This window comes from Mesoplodon densirostris, chromosome 5, assembly GCF_025265405.1.
Source record: "Mesoplodon densirostris isolate mMesDen1 chromosome 5, mMesDen1 primary haplotype, whole genome shotgun sequence".
Classification (NCBI taxonomy): Eukaryota; Metazoa; Chordata; class Mammalia; order Artiodactyla; family Ziphiidae; genus Mesoplodon; species Mesoplodon densirostris.
The window spans coordinates 82,910,641-82,926,277 of NC_082665.1; the positions used below are offsets into that span (position 1 = coordinate 82,910,641).

The window sequence follows — 15,637 nt, forward strand, 5'->3', positions numbered from 1 at the left end:
TTCTTTGTCTGTTGTAATAGTCTTTATTTTAAAGTCTATTTTGTCTGATATGAGAATTGCTACTCCAGCTTTCTTTTACTTTCCATTTGCATGGAATATAGTTTTCCATCCCCTCACTTTCAGTCTGTATGTGTCTCTAGGTCTGAAGTGGGTCTCTTGTAGACAGCATATGTATGGGTCTTGTTTTCATATCCATTCAACCAGTCTATCTCTTTTGGTTGAAGCATTTAATCGCTTTACATTTAAGGTAATTATCGATATATATGTTCCTATTACCAGTTTCCTAAGTGTTTTGAGGTGGTTATTGTAGGTCTTTTCCTTCTCTGTGTTTCTTGCCTAGAGACGTTCCTTTAGCATTTGTTTTAAAGCTGGTTTGGTGGTGCTAAATTCTCTTCGCTTTTGCTTGTCTGTAAAGGTTTTGTTTTTCTTTTTTTTTTTTTTAGCTTTGTAGTATAGTCTGAAGTCAGGGACTCTGATTTCTCCTGCTCCGTTTTCTTCCATCAGGAGTGCTTTTGCTCTTCGGGGTCTTTTGTGTCTCCATACAAGTTTTAAGATTTTTTATTTTAGTTCCGTAAAAAATGCCATTGGTTGTTTGAATAGGGATTGCATTGAATCTGTAGATTGCTTTGGGTAATATAGTCATTTTCACAATATTGATTCTTCTAATCCAAGAACATGGTGTATTTCTCCATCTGTTGGTATCACCTTTAATTTCTTTCATCAGTTTCTTATACTTTTCTGCATATAGGTCTTTTGTCTACCTGGGTAGGTTTATTCCTAGGTATTTTATTCTTTTTGTTGCAATGGTAAATGAGAGTGTTTCCTTAATTTCTCTTTCAGATATTTCATCATTACTGTACAGGAATGCAAGAGATTTCTGTGCATTCATTTTGATTCCTGCAACCTTACCAGATTCATTGATTAGCTCTAGTAGTTTTCTCGTGGCATCTTTAGGATTCTCTATGTATAGTATCATGTCATCTGCAAACAGTGACAGTTTTACTTCTTATTTTCCAATTTGTATTTCTTTTATTTCTTTCTCTTCTCTGATTGCCGAGACTAGGACTTCCAAAACTCTGTTGAATAATAGCAGTGAGAGTGGATATCCTTGTCTTGTTCCTGATCTTAGAGGAAATGCTTTCAGTTTTTCACCATTGAGAATGATGTTTGCTGTGGGTTTGTCATATATGGCCTTTATTATGTTGAGGTAGGTTCCCTCTATGCCCACTTTCTGGAGAGTTTTTATCATAAATGGGTGTTGAATTTTGTCAAAAGCTTTTTCTGCATCTATTCAGATGATCATATGGTTTTTATTCTTCAGTTTGTTAATATGGTGTATCACATTTGTTGATTTGCATATATTGAAGAATCCTTGCATCCCTGGGTTAAATCCCACTTGATCATGGTGTATGATCCTTTTAATGTGTTGTTGGATTCTGTTTGCTGGTATTTTGTTGAGGATTTTTGCATCTATATTCATCAGTGATACTGGTCTGTAATTTTCTCTTGTTGTAGTATCTTTGTCTGGTTTTGGTATCAGGGTGATGGTGGCCTCATAGAATGAGTTTGGGAGTGTTCCTTCCTCTGCAATTTTTGGGAAGAGTTTGAGAAGGATGTGTGTTAGGTCTTCTCTAAATGTTTGATAGAATTCACCTGTGAAGCCATCTGGTCCTGGACTTTTGTTTGTTGGCAGATTTTTAATCACAGTTTCAATTTCATTACTTGTGAATGCTCTGTTCATATTTTCTATGAACAGAGTGCAGTCTTGCAAGGTTATACCCTTCTAAGAATTTGTCCATTTCTTCCAGGTTATCCATTTTATTGGCAGAGATTTGCTTGTAGTCGCTTAGGATGCTTTGTATTTCTGCGGTGTCTGTTGTAACTTCTTCTTTTTCATTTCTAATTTTATTGATTTGAGTCCTCTCCCCCTTTTTCTTGATGAGTCTGGCTAATGGTTTATCAATTTTGTTTATCTTCTCGAAGAACCAGCTTTTAGTTTTATTGATCTTTGCTATTGTTTTCTTTGTTTCTATTTCATTTATTTCTGCTCTGATCTTTATGATTTCTTTCCTTCTACAAACCTTGGGTTTTGTTTGTTTTTCTTTCTCTAGTTCCTTTAGGTGTAAGGTTACATTGTTTATTTGAGAATTTTCTTGTTTCTTGAGGTAGGCTTTTATTGCTATAAACTTCCCTCTTAGAACTGCTTTGCTGCATCCTGTAGGTTTTGGATCATTGTGTTTTCATTGTCATTTGTCTCTAGGAAATTTTTGATTTTCTCTTTGATTTCTTCAGTGATCTCTTGGTTATTTAGTAACGTAGTGTTTAGCCTCCACGTGTTTGTGTTTTTTATTTTTTTCCCCCTGTAATTCATTTCTAATCTCATAGTGTTGTGGTCTGAAAAGATGCTTGATCTGATTTCAATTTTCTTAAATGTACTGAGGCTTGATTTGTCACCCAAGATGTGACCTATCCTGGAGAATGTTCTGTGTGCACTTGAGAAGAAAGTGTAATCTGGTGTTTTTGGATGGAATGTCCTATAAATATCAATTAAATCTATCTGGTCTATTGTGTCATTTAAAGCTTCTGTTTCCTTATTTATTTTCATTTTGGATGATCTGTCCATTGGTGTAAGTAAGGTGTTAAAGTCCCCCACTATTATTGTGTTACCTTCGATTTCCTCTTTTAGAGCTGTTAGCAGTTGCCTTATGTATTGAGTTGCTCCTATGTTGGGTGCATATATATTTATAATTGTTATATCTTCTTCTTGGATTGATCCCTTGATCATTATGTAGTGTCCTTCCTTGTCTCTTGTAACATTCTTTATTTTAAAGTCCATTTTATCTGATATGAGTGTTGCTACTCCAGCTTTCTTTTGCTTTCCATTGGCATGGAATATCTTTTTTCCATCCCCTCACTTTCAGTCTGTATGTGTCCCTAGGTCTGAAGTGGGTCTCTTGTAGATAGCATATATATGGGTCTTGTTTTTTTATCCATTCAGCAAGCCTGTGTCTTTTGGTTGGAGCATTTAATCCATTCACATTTAAGGTTATTATGTGTATGTATGTTCCTATTAACCATTTTCTTAATTGTTATGGGTTTGTTTTTGTAGGCCTTTTCTACTTTTCTGTTTCTCACTTAGAGAAGCTCCTTTAGCTTTGTTGTAGAGCTGGTTTGGTGGTGCTGAATTCTCTTAGCTTTTGCTTGTCTGTAAACCTTTTGACTTCTCTGTCGAATCTGAAAGAGATACTTGCTGGGTAGAGAAATCTTTGTTGTAGGTTCTTCCCTTTCATCGCTTTAAGTATATCGTGCCACTCCCTTCTGGCTTGTTCTGCTGAGAAATCAGCTGTTAAGCTTATGGGAGTTCTCTTGTATGTTATTTTTCATTTTTCCCTTGCTGCTTTCAATAATTTTTTTTGTCTTTAATTTTTGCCAATTTGATTACTATGTGTAATAGTATTTTTCCTTAGGTTTATCCTATATGGGACTTGCTGTGCCTCCTGGACTTGGGTGACTATTTCCTTTCCCATGTTAGGGAAGTTTTCGACTATAATCTCTTCAGATATTTTCTCGGGTCCTTTCTCTCTCTCTTCTTCTGGGACCCCTGTAATGCAAATGTTGTTGCATTTTGTGTTGTCCCAGAGGTCTCTTAAGCTGTCTTCATTTCTTTTCATTCTTTTTTCTTTATTCTGTTCTGCAGCAGTGAATTCCACCATTCTGTCTTCCAGGTTACTTATCCGTTCTTCTGCCTCAGTTATTCTGCTATTGTTTCCTTCTAGTGTAGTTTTCCTTTCAGTTATTGTATTGTTCATCTCTGTTTGTTTGTTCTTTAATTCTTCTAGGTCTTTGTGAGACATTTCTTGCATCTTCTCTACGTTTGCCTTCATTGTTTTTCTGAGGTTTGGATCATCTTCACTGTCATTATTCTGAATCCTTTTTCTGGAAGGTTACCTGTCTCCACTTCATTTAGTTGTTTTTCTGGGGTTTTATCTTGTTCCTTCGTCGGGTACATAGCCCTCTGCCTTTTCATGTTGTCTATCTTTCTGTGAATGTGTTTTTTTGTTCAACAGGCTGCAGGATTGTAGTTCTTCTTGCTTCTGCTGTCTGCCCTCTCCTGCCTCTCTGACTCTGTAAGGAAGTTCTCAGGGTGGAATTTCAGATTTAATTTACTGCTCCCTTCACATCCAGCCCCACATAGCAACACTCTTCTTTACACATAGTAAATGTTCAGCAGATATTATCGAATGATTAAAGTGCATGTCCCAAGCAAGTTGGTGCTGTGGCCAGGGTGTCCTGCCTGCACTGAACTCAGTGGCCCAGGCTAACAGATGCTTCATCTTGGTATCTATATCAGACGTTGGTAAGTAACAGTGGTTCTTCAAGCTGTCACCTGCTAGTGTTGGAGGGTCTCCTCCAGAGGCAGGGCATGGCTGTGGGTCACTGTGGGGACAAGGACACTGGCAGCAGAAGTTCTGGGAAGTACTCCTTGGCGTGAGCCCTTCCAGAGTCTCAGGACCATTTCTTAATATTCCGTCTTTTCCCAAATTTTGTTCTCTCTTCCTCCATTCCCCCCGCCCCCCAATCTCTCACTCTCATGGTAGTTGGGTTGGTTCATGTATGCATGGTGTTGTATTATGCTTTTATGATATGTTTAACTTTGACATTCCTTTATATAAAGGGTGACCATTTAATACATTGTCCTGACTTTGATGCTTTAAAAATGAAAGGAGGTGCTGTTAATAGTTCAGCCAGGATGTGAGAAATAAACCAGAACTTTCCCAGGCAAAAAGAGGATGCATGGTTCATCACCTTATTTCCATATCACCTTGTGCAAAGTGTATTGTTGCTGATTTTACCATGATAACATGATACAGATTTAAATGTTAAAATTTTTGATGTAAGTATATTTGCGAACCTGTAAAGTAACTTAAAATTTGAAACATTCAGAATGCTTTTTCAGTGTTGCCCAGTTTGAATCCTTAAACTATTTATTTTATAATGTTTGCATCTTTTAAGAATTTTATTTAGTTGCTCTATAATAGACAAATAATATCCCTATAATGCATGAGATTTAAACACTTTCTTTTAATGTTTAGAAGTATGAATTTGGAGGATAGCTGAATTGCTGAGAATGTTTTTGTGATTTTATATAGTCCTGCTTATAAAAATTCAATGCCTGTAAAACTGATTATTCAGTGTGATGCCAAATTATCTTTAATTAATGAAGAAAAACCCATTTTTCTCATGTGTACTAGAATGTTTCTTACTGATTATGCTAAATTTAGTTTTTAGGTGGAATAATTAACATTCATCTTTTTTCATGTTACTCCTTTCTCAAACTCTCACTTTTTATATAGAATTGAATTGTTGCCATGGTATAATTTCTGTCTTTTCGTGTGGTCTTACAATTATTTCTTTTGCTTTTATTTCATTGTTTTGTAATCCTTTTTGTAGTTTTTTTCAGCCAATATTTTTTATTATGTAAAATTAAGAAAATTCATATAAATTTTGACATATAAGGTAGAATAAAAGCAGATAGGAGAAGTTGACTAAGTTCTCAACTTTTAAATTTAGCTCTATATTTTTGCATCTTCCTTTTTTAATTTGTACCTATCATTTGCAGTTTGGATTCTGAAACCCTGTCAGTATTGTCAGTGGTGCTGTCAATTATCATGAAATTATCAAAATAATAGGAAAACAAGAAATCTCCATTTACCTCTGTCTGTCTATCCCTAAGTTTCCCCAAATCATAATAACGTCATATGGATTGATAGCTTGAATACAAGTGGAATTTAAGTGATTTAAATCAGGTGTCAGCCAACTTTTTCTGTGAAGGGCCAGATAGTAAAAATTTTAGGCTTTGTGGCTAGGAGGCAAAATTGAGGGTATTATGTTACTATTTATATAACAGGAAGGGAAATTAAAATCTACAATTTTATTGCCAAATGTGAAATAATTATTTAGCAGAATTTTTTGTAATACAAGTGTATGAATGAGAAGAATGTAATTCTTCAGGGAGGATAGCATTAAACTTAATTGAGGTTCAAAGTTAGTGTTCTCTATTATCAAAATTGATTATAAACATTCATCTGTTATTCCTGGTTTGTAATTAGATTTTAAATACTTCATCTTTGAAAATGCTTTTTTTACACTGATAGGTACTGCCGAATAGTATCACAATCCATGAACACATGATTTTAATTGAACGTTGTAATTGCTTGGAATACATTTATAAAATTCTATTAGATTCTTTTATTGACGTTTGTCTTTTAGTTATTACATTGCAGATTAATCAGTTTCATTTGGAGTGGAAGCTCCTCAATTGCACAGTTGAATGGGTTTGGAAATATGCAGGTTTTCTTTGCACTTGCATCGAGGTTGGAAAAATACTAGAGGAGCTTTAGTTTGAGCTTGGAAAATATACTCCTTGAAAGATGTGTGGGAGTGGAGGTCTTGCATTTGTTTTAACTTTTGACAGGTCGGGAAGTATATAAAGCAGCTTGACATTATTCTGTGACCCAAACAATGTTAGTTGCTTTTTAGGTGACTTCAATGCCATGTAAGTTTTGCATGTAAACGTTGTGCAGCCTTGTAATTTTTGGTTGAATTCATTAGGAAACGTTATTAAATCTACACCTAAAGCTAATTTCCAAAATCATTCATGTTCACTAAAAGTGGTTGAGGGCAGTTCTTTTCATTTCATTTCCTTTCTTATGAAAAATCACAATAACACTTTACCACTGTTAAGACATCAAAGTGCTGTGTGTATTAGAGAGATAAGGATATTCAGCTTCTATTTCTGTCAAAAATTCACAAAACTGACAATGGACAAGTCCACAAGAGTAAATGAGGTTCACTGGTTTAATAACACATGATACATTCCAATATTTTCACAAAGTATTTGCTGATGAATAATACAGTGAATAATCATAGGCTTTAATTTTCACGTAGGCTTACATTTTTACAAGCTTTGTAAATTTGTCCAACTAAACATCGTTTGGTTCTGTACCTATTTTTAACCACCATCCTCTGTAACTTATCTTAGCAGATTCCATATCAGGTGGTACTGAATTAGTGTTTTCTCAGTTTTCTTGAAAATATTCTCATGTTCTACATAGACTACTCACAAAGGGCAGTAATTCTTCAGTCACTTCAAATTCAGTGCTGACTCCTCAAATAAACAACACTGAGCAGTATCACTAACATCTGTGGATTCATCAAGAGCCAAGGAAAACCATTCAAAATTATTTGCCTTGTCTTTGATTGTTGATGATACTCCCTCTGCCCTCAACTTTCAAGCAACTGTTCTTGCTGAAAGGCTAATAGTTTTAATAAGTATTTTTTTCTCCAGACACATTCCCTTGCCTGCTGCAGGCAAAGATGATTTAATCAACTCAGTCATTGTTAAACGGCTTTCATTGATTGGCTAACAAACACAGCAGTAAGAAACTCATTTATATTTTTTAATTTTTGTGAAGAAAGTCTGCTGTGATGAGTTATTCCCTTTTAAATTTTCTAATTTTTTCTGACTCTTGCTTTCCTGTGTGTTGGAAATATTGTGAAGGCGCTTAGTTTGGTAGTGTCAACATATGTTGTATTCATTTAGCATGGCTATAGTGTCATTGTATAATAAACACAATGCATTGCCATTTAATTTGATAAAATAATCTACACTCCACTGTGCCTTACAAGCATGTCATTTGAAGTTCCCCTCTCTCTTCTTTTCTGGTTTTGACATGATTGGTATACGACTGGTATTAAAACAAAAAGTAAATGTCACATTACAGCAATTTATGAAGTTCTTGAAACTCTGTTGAGTTATACTGCATCACTGTGATTTTCGTGCTCTGAGCAGCAGTGCAAACCAGAGAGAGTACCACATATGATCTCTGTCGTGACAACTCAGCTGCTGTTGTAGCCCTAAAGCAGCCATAAAAGTAGATACAAGAATGAGTGTGTAGGGCAGGGAAAGTACAAAATAAGTCTGGAATATCTTGTTGTGCATGAAAGTAAAGAAGTAATAGGGTCAATTCAAGAGGACACAGAAGCCATCTTTAAGGGATTCCCACTGGCCAAATCTGGGACAATTTGAACATTACAATAAACAATGATAACAGTGGATTATAAGACCTTAAAAATCCACAAGTCCATCCTAATTTAAATAAATGAACTAAGTAATAACATGTTGAGGAACAGAATATTTACATAGTTTGAAAGTAACTCTTTACAAAATACTTTTGAGAAAAAAATTAGTAGAGGAACCTGGAAGACAACATTGTAATCAAGTGGCCAAGTTAACATTACCAGTAATAGGAAAATCTAAATAATACCATGGAATGGGATGCATTGTGAACTCAGTGTAACAGCAAAGGAAACCATAAACAAAACAAAAAGACAACACATGGAATGGGAGAAAATATTTGCAAATGATGTGACTGAAAAGGGCTTAATTTCCAAAATATACAAACAGCTCGTACAACTCAATTAAAAAAAATAAAAAAATTGGCAGAAGACCTAAATAGGTCTTTTCTCCAAAGAAGACATACAGATGGCCAACAGGCACATGAAAACATGTTCAATATTACTAATTGTTAGAGAACTGCAAACCAAAACCAAAATGAGGTATCATCTCACACCAGTCAGCATGGCTATCATCAAAAAATCTACAAATAATAAATGCTGGAGAGGGTGTGGAGAAAAGGGAACCCTCCTACACTGTGGGAATGTAAACTTGTGCAGCTACTATGAAAAACAGTAGGTAGATTCCTTAAAAACTAAAAAAAAGATACAGCAATTCCACTCCTGGGCATATATCTGGAAAAGACGCAAACTCTAATTTGAAAAGATACATGTACCCCAGTGTTCATAGTAACACTGTTTACAATAGCCAAGACATGGAAGCAACCTATGTGTCCATCAACAGATGAATGGTTAAAGAAGACGTGATATATATATATAGATAGATAGATAGATAGATATACACAACAGCACAGAGTTTGTTTTTACAGTCAGTGATACAAAAATGAATTATAAACATGTAGGAAAAACTGACAAGTCTAAACTGACTTGTCTAAATTAACTACCTTGTAATCTTCAAAAGCATCAAGGCCCTAAAAACTAAGGAAAGACTGAGAAATGGTTGTAGATAGCTAAGAAGACTAAAGGAAAGTGACAATTAAATGCAATGTAAGAATCTGAGCTGGATCCTCTTTGCTGTAAAGGACATTGCTAGAGATATTGGTCCAACTTGAATTGAGGCTGAATATTAAATAGTAACAATATATCAATGTCAGTTCTCTAAATTTGACACTTGTAGTTATGTGGAAAAATTTCCTTGTTAGTAGGAAATGCACATAAGCATTTGGTGGTGATGGGGCATCATATCTACATTTTACTCTCAAAAGTTTCAAGGGAAAATGTCTTTGTGTTGTACTTTCAAAGTTTCTGTAAATTTGACATTGTTTCAAAAAAAAGAAAAGAGTAAATTAGAAGGAAGATAAGAATAGACACAGAAAACAGCAAAGAAAATGAAAAATGGTTAAGAAATTAAAATAAATTTTAAAAATTAGAAACAAAAATATTTTAAGACAATGACAGATATGGAAAACCAACAGGGAAATGGAATATGGATACTACTGAATCTCAGAAGAAGAAAAATCAAAACAAAAATAAATATTTAAAGCTATATCTTGGGCTTCCCTGGTGGCGCAGTGGTTGAGAGTCCGCCTGCTGATGCAGGGGACATGGGTTCGTGCCCCGGTCTGGGAAGATCCCACATGCCACGGAGCAGATGGGCCCGTGAGCCATGGCCGCTGAGCCTGCACGTCCGGAACCTGTGCTCCGCAACGGGAGAGGCCACAACAGTGAGAGGCCCGCGTACCGCAAAACAAACAAACAAACAAACAAAAAAACTATATCTTAAGAAAGTTTTCTAAAATTAAAAAAAAAAGTATTGAATATATAAGCTGAAGTAAAACTCCAGGGAACTGGTAAATATTTCTCAGAGTGGTCAAACCAACACCTATTCTAATGTGGAATTTCAATGTTAGAGAAAATTTAAAAAAAAAACATGGGAGGGATAATCATAACAGAAGAGAAAATGACATTGGGAGCAAAGCCAACAGTCAAAAATAAAAAAAAGGATTTTGAGTGGTTTTCCTTGGCTCTTTTTTTTTTTTTTTTTTTTTTTCTGTACGCGGGCCTCTCACTGCTGTGGCCTCTCCCGCTGCGGAGCACAGGCTCCGGACACACAGGCTCCGCGGCCATGGCTCATGGGCCCAGCCGCTCCGCGGCATGTGGGATCCTCCGGGACCGGAGCACGAACCCGTGTCCCCTGCATCGGCAGGCGGACTCTCAACCACTGCGCCACCAGGGAAGCCCTTCCTTGGCTCTTGATGTGTTCATAGGTTTATCAATACTGCTGAGTTGTTATTTGTTTGAGGAATCAATGCAGAGTTTGATGTGACTGAAGAATTACAGGTGAGAACATTTTCAAAGTTAAGAAAAACACTAATTCTGTACAACCTGAAGTGTGGAATCTGCCAACATGTATTACAACTGATGGTGCCATAAATACATGTGGAGCAGAACAAAAGCTTAGATTGACAAATTTGCAAAACTTGTGAAAAATGTAATGTTTAAACCCTTAAAAAAAAAAAGAATGAGTATGATTGTGTTCCAACAAAACTTTAAGTATTGACACTAAAATGAACTTCAATAATTTTCACATATCACAAAATATTTTTATTTTTTCCAACCATTTAAGGATATAAAAATTATTCTGACTCATGTGCTGTACAAAAACAGGTGGCAGGCTGGTTTTGGCCCATGGTCCACAGTTTGTTGACCCCTGATTTGGACTTTCGGCTCAAGAGAATAGTTGGCAATTCTTTAAATTCTCTATTGGCCCACAAATACTACTATTAAATATCTGGTGGAAAGTGCCTGTGAATTCAGTGTTAGTTTTTATTTTATGCAGGTGAATCTAAAACCATTTATGGTACGAAAATAACTCCTAGAAGACTCTTCTTTTGTCCTTTCACTTTATATGAACTACAGAAAACAAACGTTTTTCTTATATGCAAGGCTATTTCAAGCCTTTAGGACTTACCACAAACCATTCCCTCCTGTGTACATGTAAACTGTCTTCACTAAGCTTAGATTCTGTTAGAAAAGACTAAAGTAAACAAACATAGATTATATAGCACTGTTGGGTAGCTTCTGTAATCAGTGGAACTCTGGAAAGCCAGGTTATGAAAATGACCAAGAGTTAAGTCTACTATATCGTGGTATCAGTATACTTAATATACAGGCACTGGCACCACCAGCACTGCTGCCACTGGACTTGAATTCCATTGCTACTATCACCTAGAATAATCTTCGTATTCTTGTCTTTAATTTACTCTTGATTCAGAGTTCCTAGGATAATAATCCTGGTCTTCCTATATCTGCATTGCTTGGGATTCATAGCTCACCTAAGTTGGAATAGTATTCAGATTCTGGGTAGCTTGGAATGCATGAGAAATAGACTTAAGAAGGGTGTAGTGAGTGAGCATAACAGTGAAATAAAATGAGGGAAGAATTCCCTGACCTTCTACACTAGATCTTATATTCCTATTATTCTATCTTATAGGTTCCTGTATTATTTCTTCACAGTACCTTTTAATGTTATGCATGTCACAGTTACTAATTTATATATTTGTGTGTAAGTTGTGTATGTAAATTGTATCTGTAAATTCCTTGCAACTCTTGCAGTCTGCTTTGTTCATATTTGTATCCCTGATACCTAGCACAGAATTTGACCCAAAGGTTGTGCTCAGTAATAATGAATGACTAAATGATGTAGGTAGGAGGGCCAAATCATGATGGCTTCAGTGGAAAGGCATTGAAGAGTTTTGAGCAGGGGAATGATGTGATCCATATTTACATAATTAGACCGTCTCTTTTGGGGTAGGTGGATGGTAGGGAAACAACAGTGGAAATGAGGAAAATAATTAGGAGGGAATTAAGACAGACTATGCCAGAGGTGATGGTAGGTCAACTAGGATGGTGACAATTGATAAGTAGAGATAAATAGTTTCTGTGGTTATTTAAGAGGTAGAAGCAATAGGACTTAGTGACAGATTACCTATGGAGGGAGAGAGAGAAGAAAATAGAGGTTAATTCCTAGGTTTTTGGCTTGAGGATAAATGATGTGACTCCTTTTTAAAATTGGAAATACTGAAAAGAATCAGATTTGAAGGAGGAACTTAAGAGTTCAGTTTTGGGCCAATTGAGTATAAATTTTTGTTTTTGATTTTTTTTTTTGCAGTACGCGGGCCTCTCACCACTGTAGCCTTTCCCGTTGCAGAGCACAGGCTCCAGACGCGCAGGCTCAGCGGCCATGGCTCACGGGCCCAGCTGCTCCACGGCACGCGGGACCCTCCCAGACCGGGGCACGAACCCCCGTCCCCCACATCGGCAGGCGGACCCCCAACCACCGTGCCACCAGGGAAGCCCCCTGTTTTTTATTTTTGAGGCATCCAAATAGAGATGTCAAATAGCTGGATGAATGGATCTGGAGCTTCTGAAGACTATGTGATTTTTGTTGTGGTTGTTATTGTTATTTACCTATGGGTTGCTATTAATGCTGTGCATGAGGGCAACATTAATTGGGAAGAAAGTATAGGACAAGATGAGGGTCTAGGACCAAGCCTTGAGGAACTCTAACCTTTTATGGCTGGCAAAAGGAACATGAACCTACAAAGGAGACTTGAATCATTTTTTGAAAAAAGGTTAGAAACCTGAATGATGTAAAAGCATAGAAGACAAGTGAGGAGAGAGTGTCCAGGAGGGAGAGTTTGACAGTATCAAATGCTCCTGAGAAGTGTATAAAGACAAGGATGATACAATGGCCTTTGGACTTGGTAACATGGAGAAACCGCTGATGACTTTAGCAAGAGAAAATTTTGGATGTGTTAGGAGGTAGGAATGTGGAGACAGTGTCTATATAGTCTTTCAAAAAGTTTGAGGGAAGCAGAGAAGTAAGTAGGATGGTAGCTGAGGAGTCCAGCTCCAGGCCAAAATTCTGTGTGATCTTTTAGACCCAACCATAAAGCATTCTTTTTTTTTTTTTTTTTTTTTTTTTTTTTTTTTTTTTTTTTTTTTTTGCGGTATGCGGGCCTCTCACTGTTGTGGCCTCCCCCGTTGCGGAGCACAGGCTCCGGACGCGCAGGCCCAGCGGCCATGGCTCACGGGCCCAGCCGCTCCGCGGCACATGGGATCCTCCCAGACCAGGGCACGAACCCGTATCCCCTGCATCGGCAGGCGGACTCTCAACCACTTGCGCCACCAGGGAGGCCCCATAAAGCATTCTTGTTCCTAGCCCAGGGGCTTCCATTCAGAGCCCTCCTTATTTGCGATCTGAGGTACTTTTCTGTACTTTGATTCAGTACTTTTCCATTTCTAGCCCTTCCCCCTTTCCCTCCCCATGCTTCACTGGTCCATAAAGAGGCAAGAGCCTTTTGCTCTGGGTTCTTCAGCAGTGAGACAACCATTCTCCCTTTCACCTCCCCCCACCCCCCCCCGCCACCTGCATCCCCCTCCCCGCCCCAGTGCACCTACCTGACCCTCGCCCATGCTGTTCTTTGAGGGAAAAATGGAACATTAGACTCTTTTTTGCCTCTTGGTTGCACTGTTGTAAGTAAGTAAATAAAGCTTTGATTGTTACTTTCAGGTTGACTCATTGTCCTAACTCACAACCTTAACCCCTGATTGCTCCACAGTAGCAGTACAGGGTGGGAGAAAGAGAACAGATAATTGAAAGAGTATAAAGTCCTCGAAGAAGCCAGAGGAGCTGATTCCAGATGCGTTGCGGTTGGAACGGCCTTTGTTCATAGGAATCTCAAGCATCACCTCTATGAAGTATTTCCTGGACTCTGCTGTCCACAGTTTCTACCTTCTACACCCTCTTAGTCCCCCAAGAAACACTCTCGTGAAATTAGAATTCTAATGTAGCACTTATAATACTTTGTTAGGCTACTTCCTTCTCTGCTTTTCCTAGTGAGACCTTCCAATTCTAATTTTGTGAACATTAGCTAATGTTAGTGATATGTAAATAAATTGTTTTAGTTAACCATATCCCAAGACCTGAAGACTTTTCTCTTTAATGTATAGTTTTGGGAAAGTTAGAGTTTGATTGACATTGAACACCAAGAATCTATACTTACCAAAAAGCTTCATGTGGTAACAAAGCAGAAGGTTTACTTAAACAAATAATTAACTTGGGGAATGGATACAGACATAGAAGCCACATAAAATAAGTACTGAATGTGTAAGCGCTAGACTACGGAGAGTTTTCTGTAAGGGTAACGCAGTTGACCTTGGCAGCCATAGATTAATATTCTGTCTGTTCAAAGGGGGCCTATGTTGCATGTGAGAATTTGTAATTTTCATGTGTCATAATATTAAGGCATATGTGCAGGATGATGTTCAGGAGTCATGTCACTTAGCTGGTGAAAGAGACCATTTGACTGCTCAGCATTTTATCTCAGAGTGGCTTTGTTTCCTTCTGATCTTAATGATTTGAGCAATGCTCACGAAGAGTCTGCATAGTAATAATGATGTTGATAATAATTAGTAATACATGCTAAGAGTAATCCACCAAGCACTTTACATGCATTATTACATTCACAACTTAGGGTACTTGGAAGTTTCTAGGACTTATTTATTGAATGCAACGAGCGACTATATGTTTAGAAATTATTATGAAAATATTAGAAGTGGGAGTTTGGTTCTAGTACAATAGATGTATAGAATTTGAAGATGTATCAAGGAAGAGGAAGACTGTTCTAGGTAGATGAATGCATGAGCAAAAAAGGAATTATGGAAATGATCATGGACTGGTCTGAGAAGTGGTACATTTTGGATAGTAGTAAATTATTAGCCAGATATTATAGGTTGTAAAGCAGACAGAGACATGAACTTGGGGTTTGAAGACATTAATGTTAGGGAGAAGAGTGCTGGAGGAATTTTGGTGTGAAGTCATAGGAAACAAAACTAATATAGATAAAGTGGGAAGGAAGGGAATGTGGCAGAACTTGGACCAATCTGGATCAATTATTGAAGGGCTTACCATTTCCATTTATCTCATGCATTATGGACATAACTATGTCCATTAGCTCTATTCCAGTTTCACATTCTCCAACTCTAAATTTAATTCATCTGTATCTTATATATTCATGTATCAAATTTAGAAAGATTCTATTAGTATTAAACACTGTAGAGAGTTTAAAAGATGGATAGAAATGTACACTGAGTCTTTAAAGTGAACACTGAAGATAACAGGCATGTACACAGATAATTTATGGATCTTTTTCAGGGGTAGAGAGAACAGGGAATGTGTGGGTTCCGTATAGACCTAGCCTTATTTTATCTAATACATCAGGCAGCAATTCTATTGAAAAAGAAAAAGTATGAGCTTTGGATCCAGATAGAGCAATTTTGGTCATCTTAGCAAGTTACTTTCTTGCCTTAAGTAAGTTATTCTACTCTAAGCAGATCTCTTATTTACAAAATGAGGATAATGTACTACTCCATAGAGCTGCTGTGAGGATTCTTTTTAAAAAATACTTTAAAAAAATTAGGCGAACAGTAATATGTT

At 36.9% G+C, this 15,637-nt stretch overlaps 1 protein-coding gene across 3 annotated transcripts in view; it reads left to right on the plus strand.

Annotated features, from left to right (window-relative positions):
* RSRC1 (arginine and serine rich coiled-coil 1) overlaps positions 1–15,637 on the plus strand; it is a 449,373-nt gene that overhangs the window by 178,258 nt on the left and 255,478 nt on the right. The window lies entirely within an intron of this gene.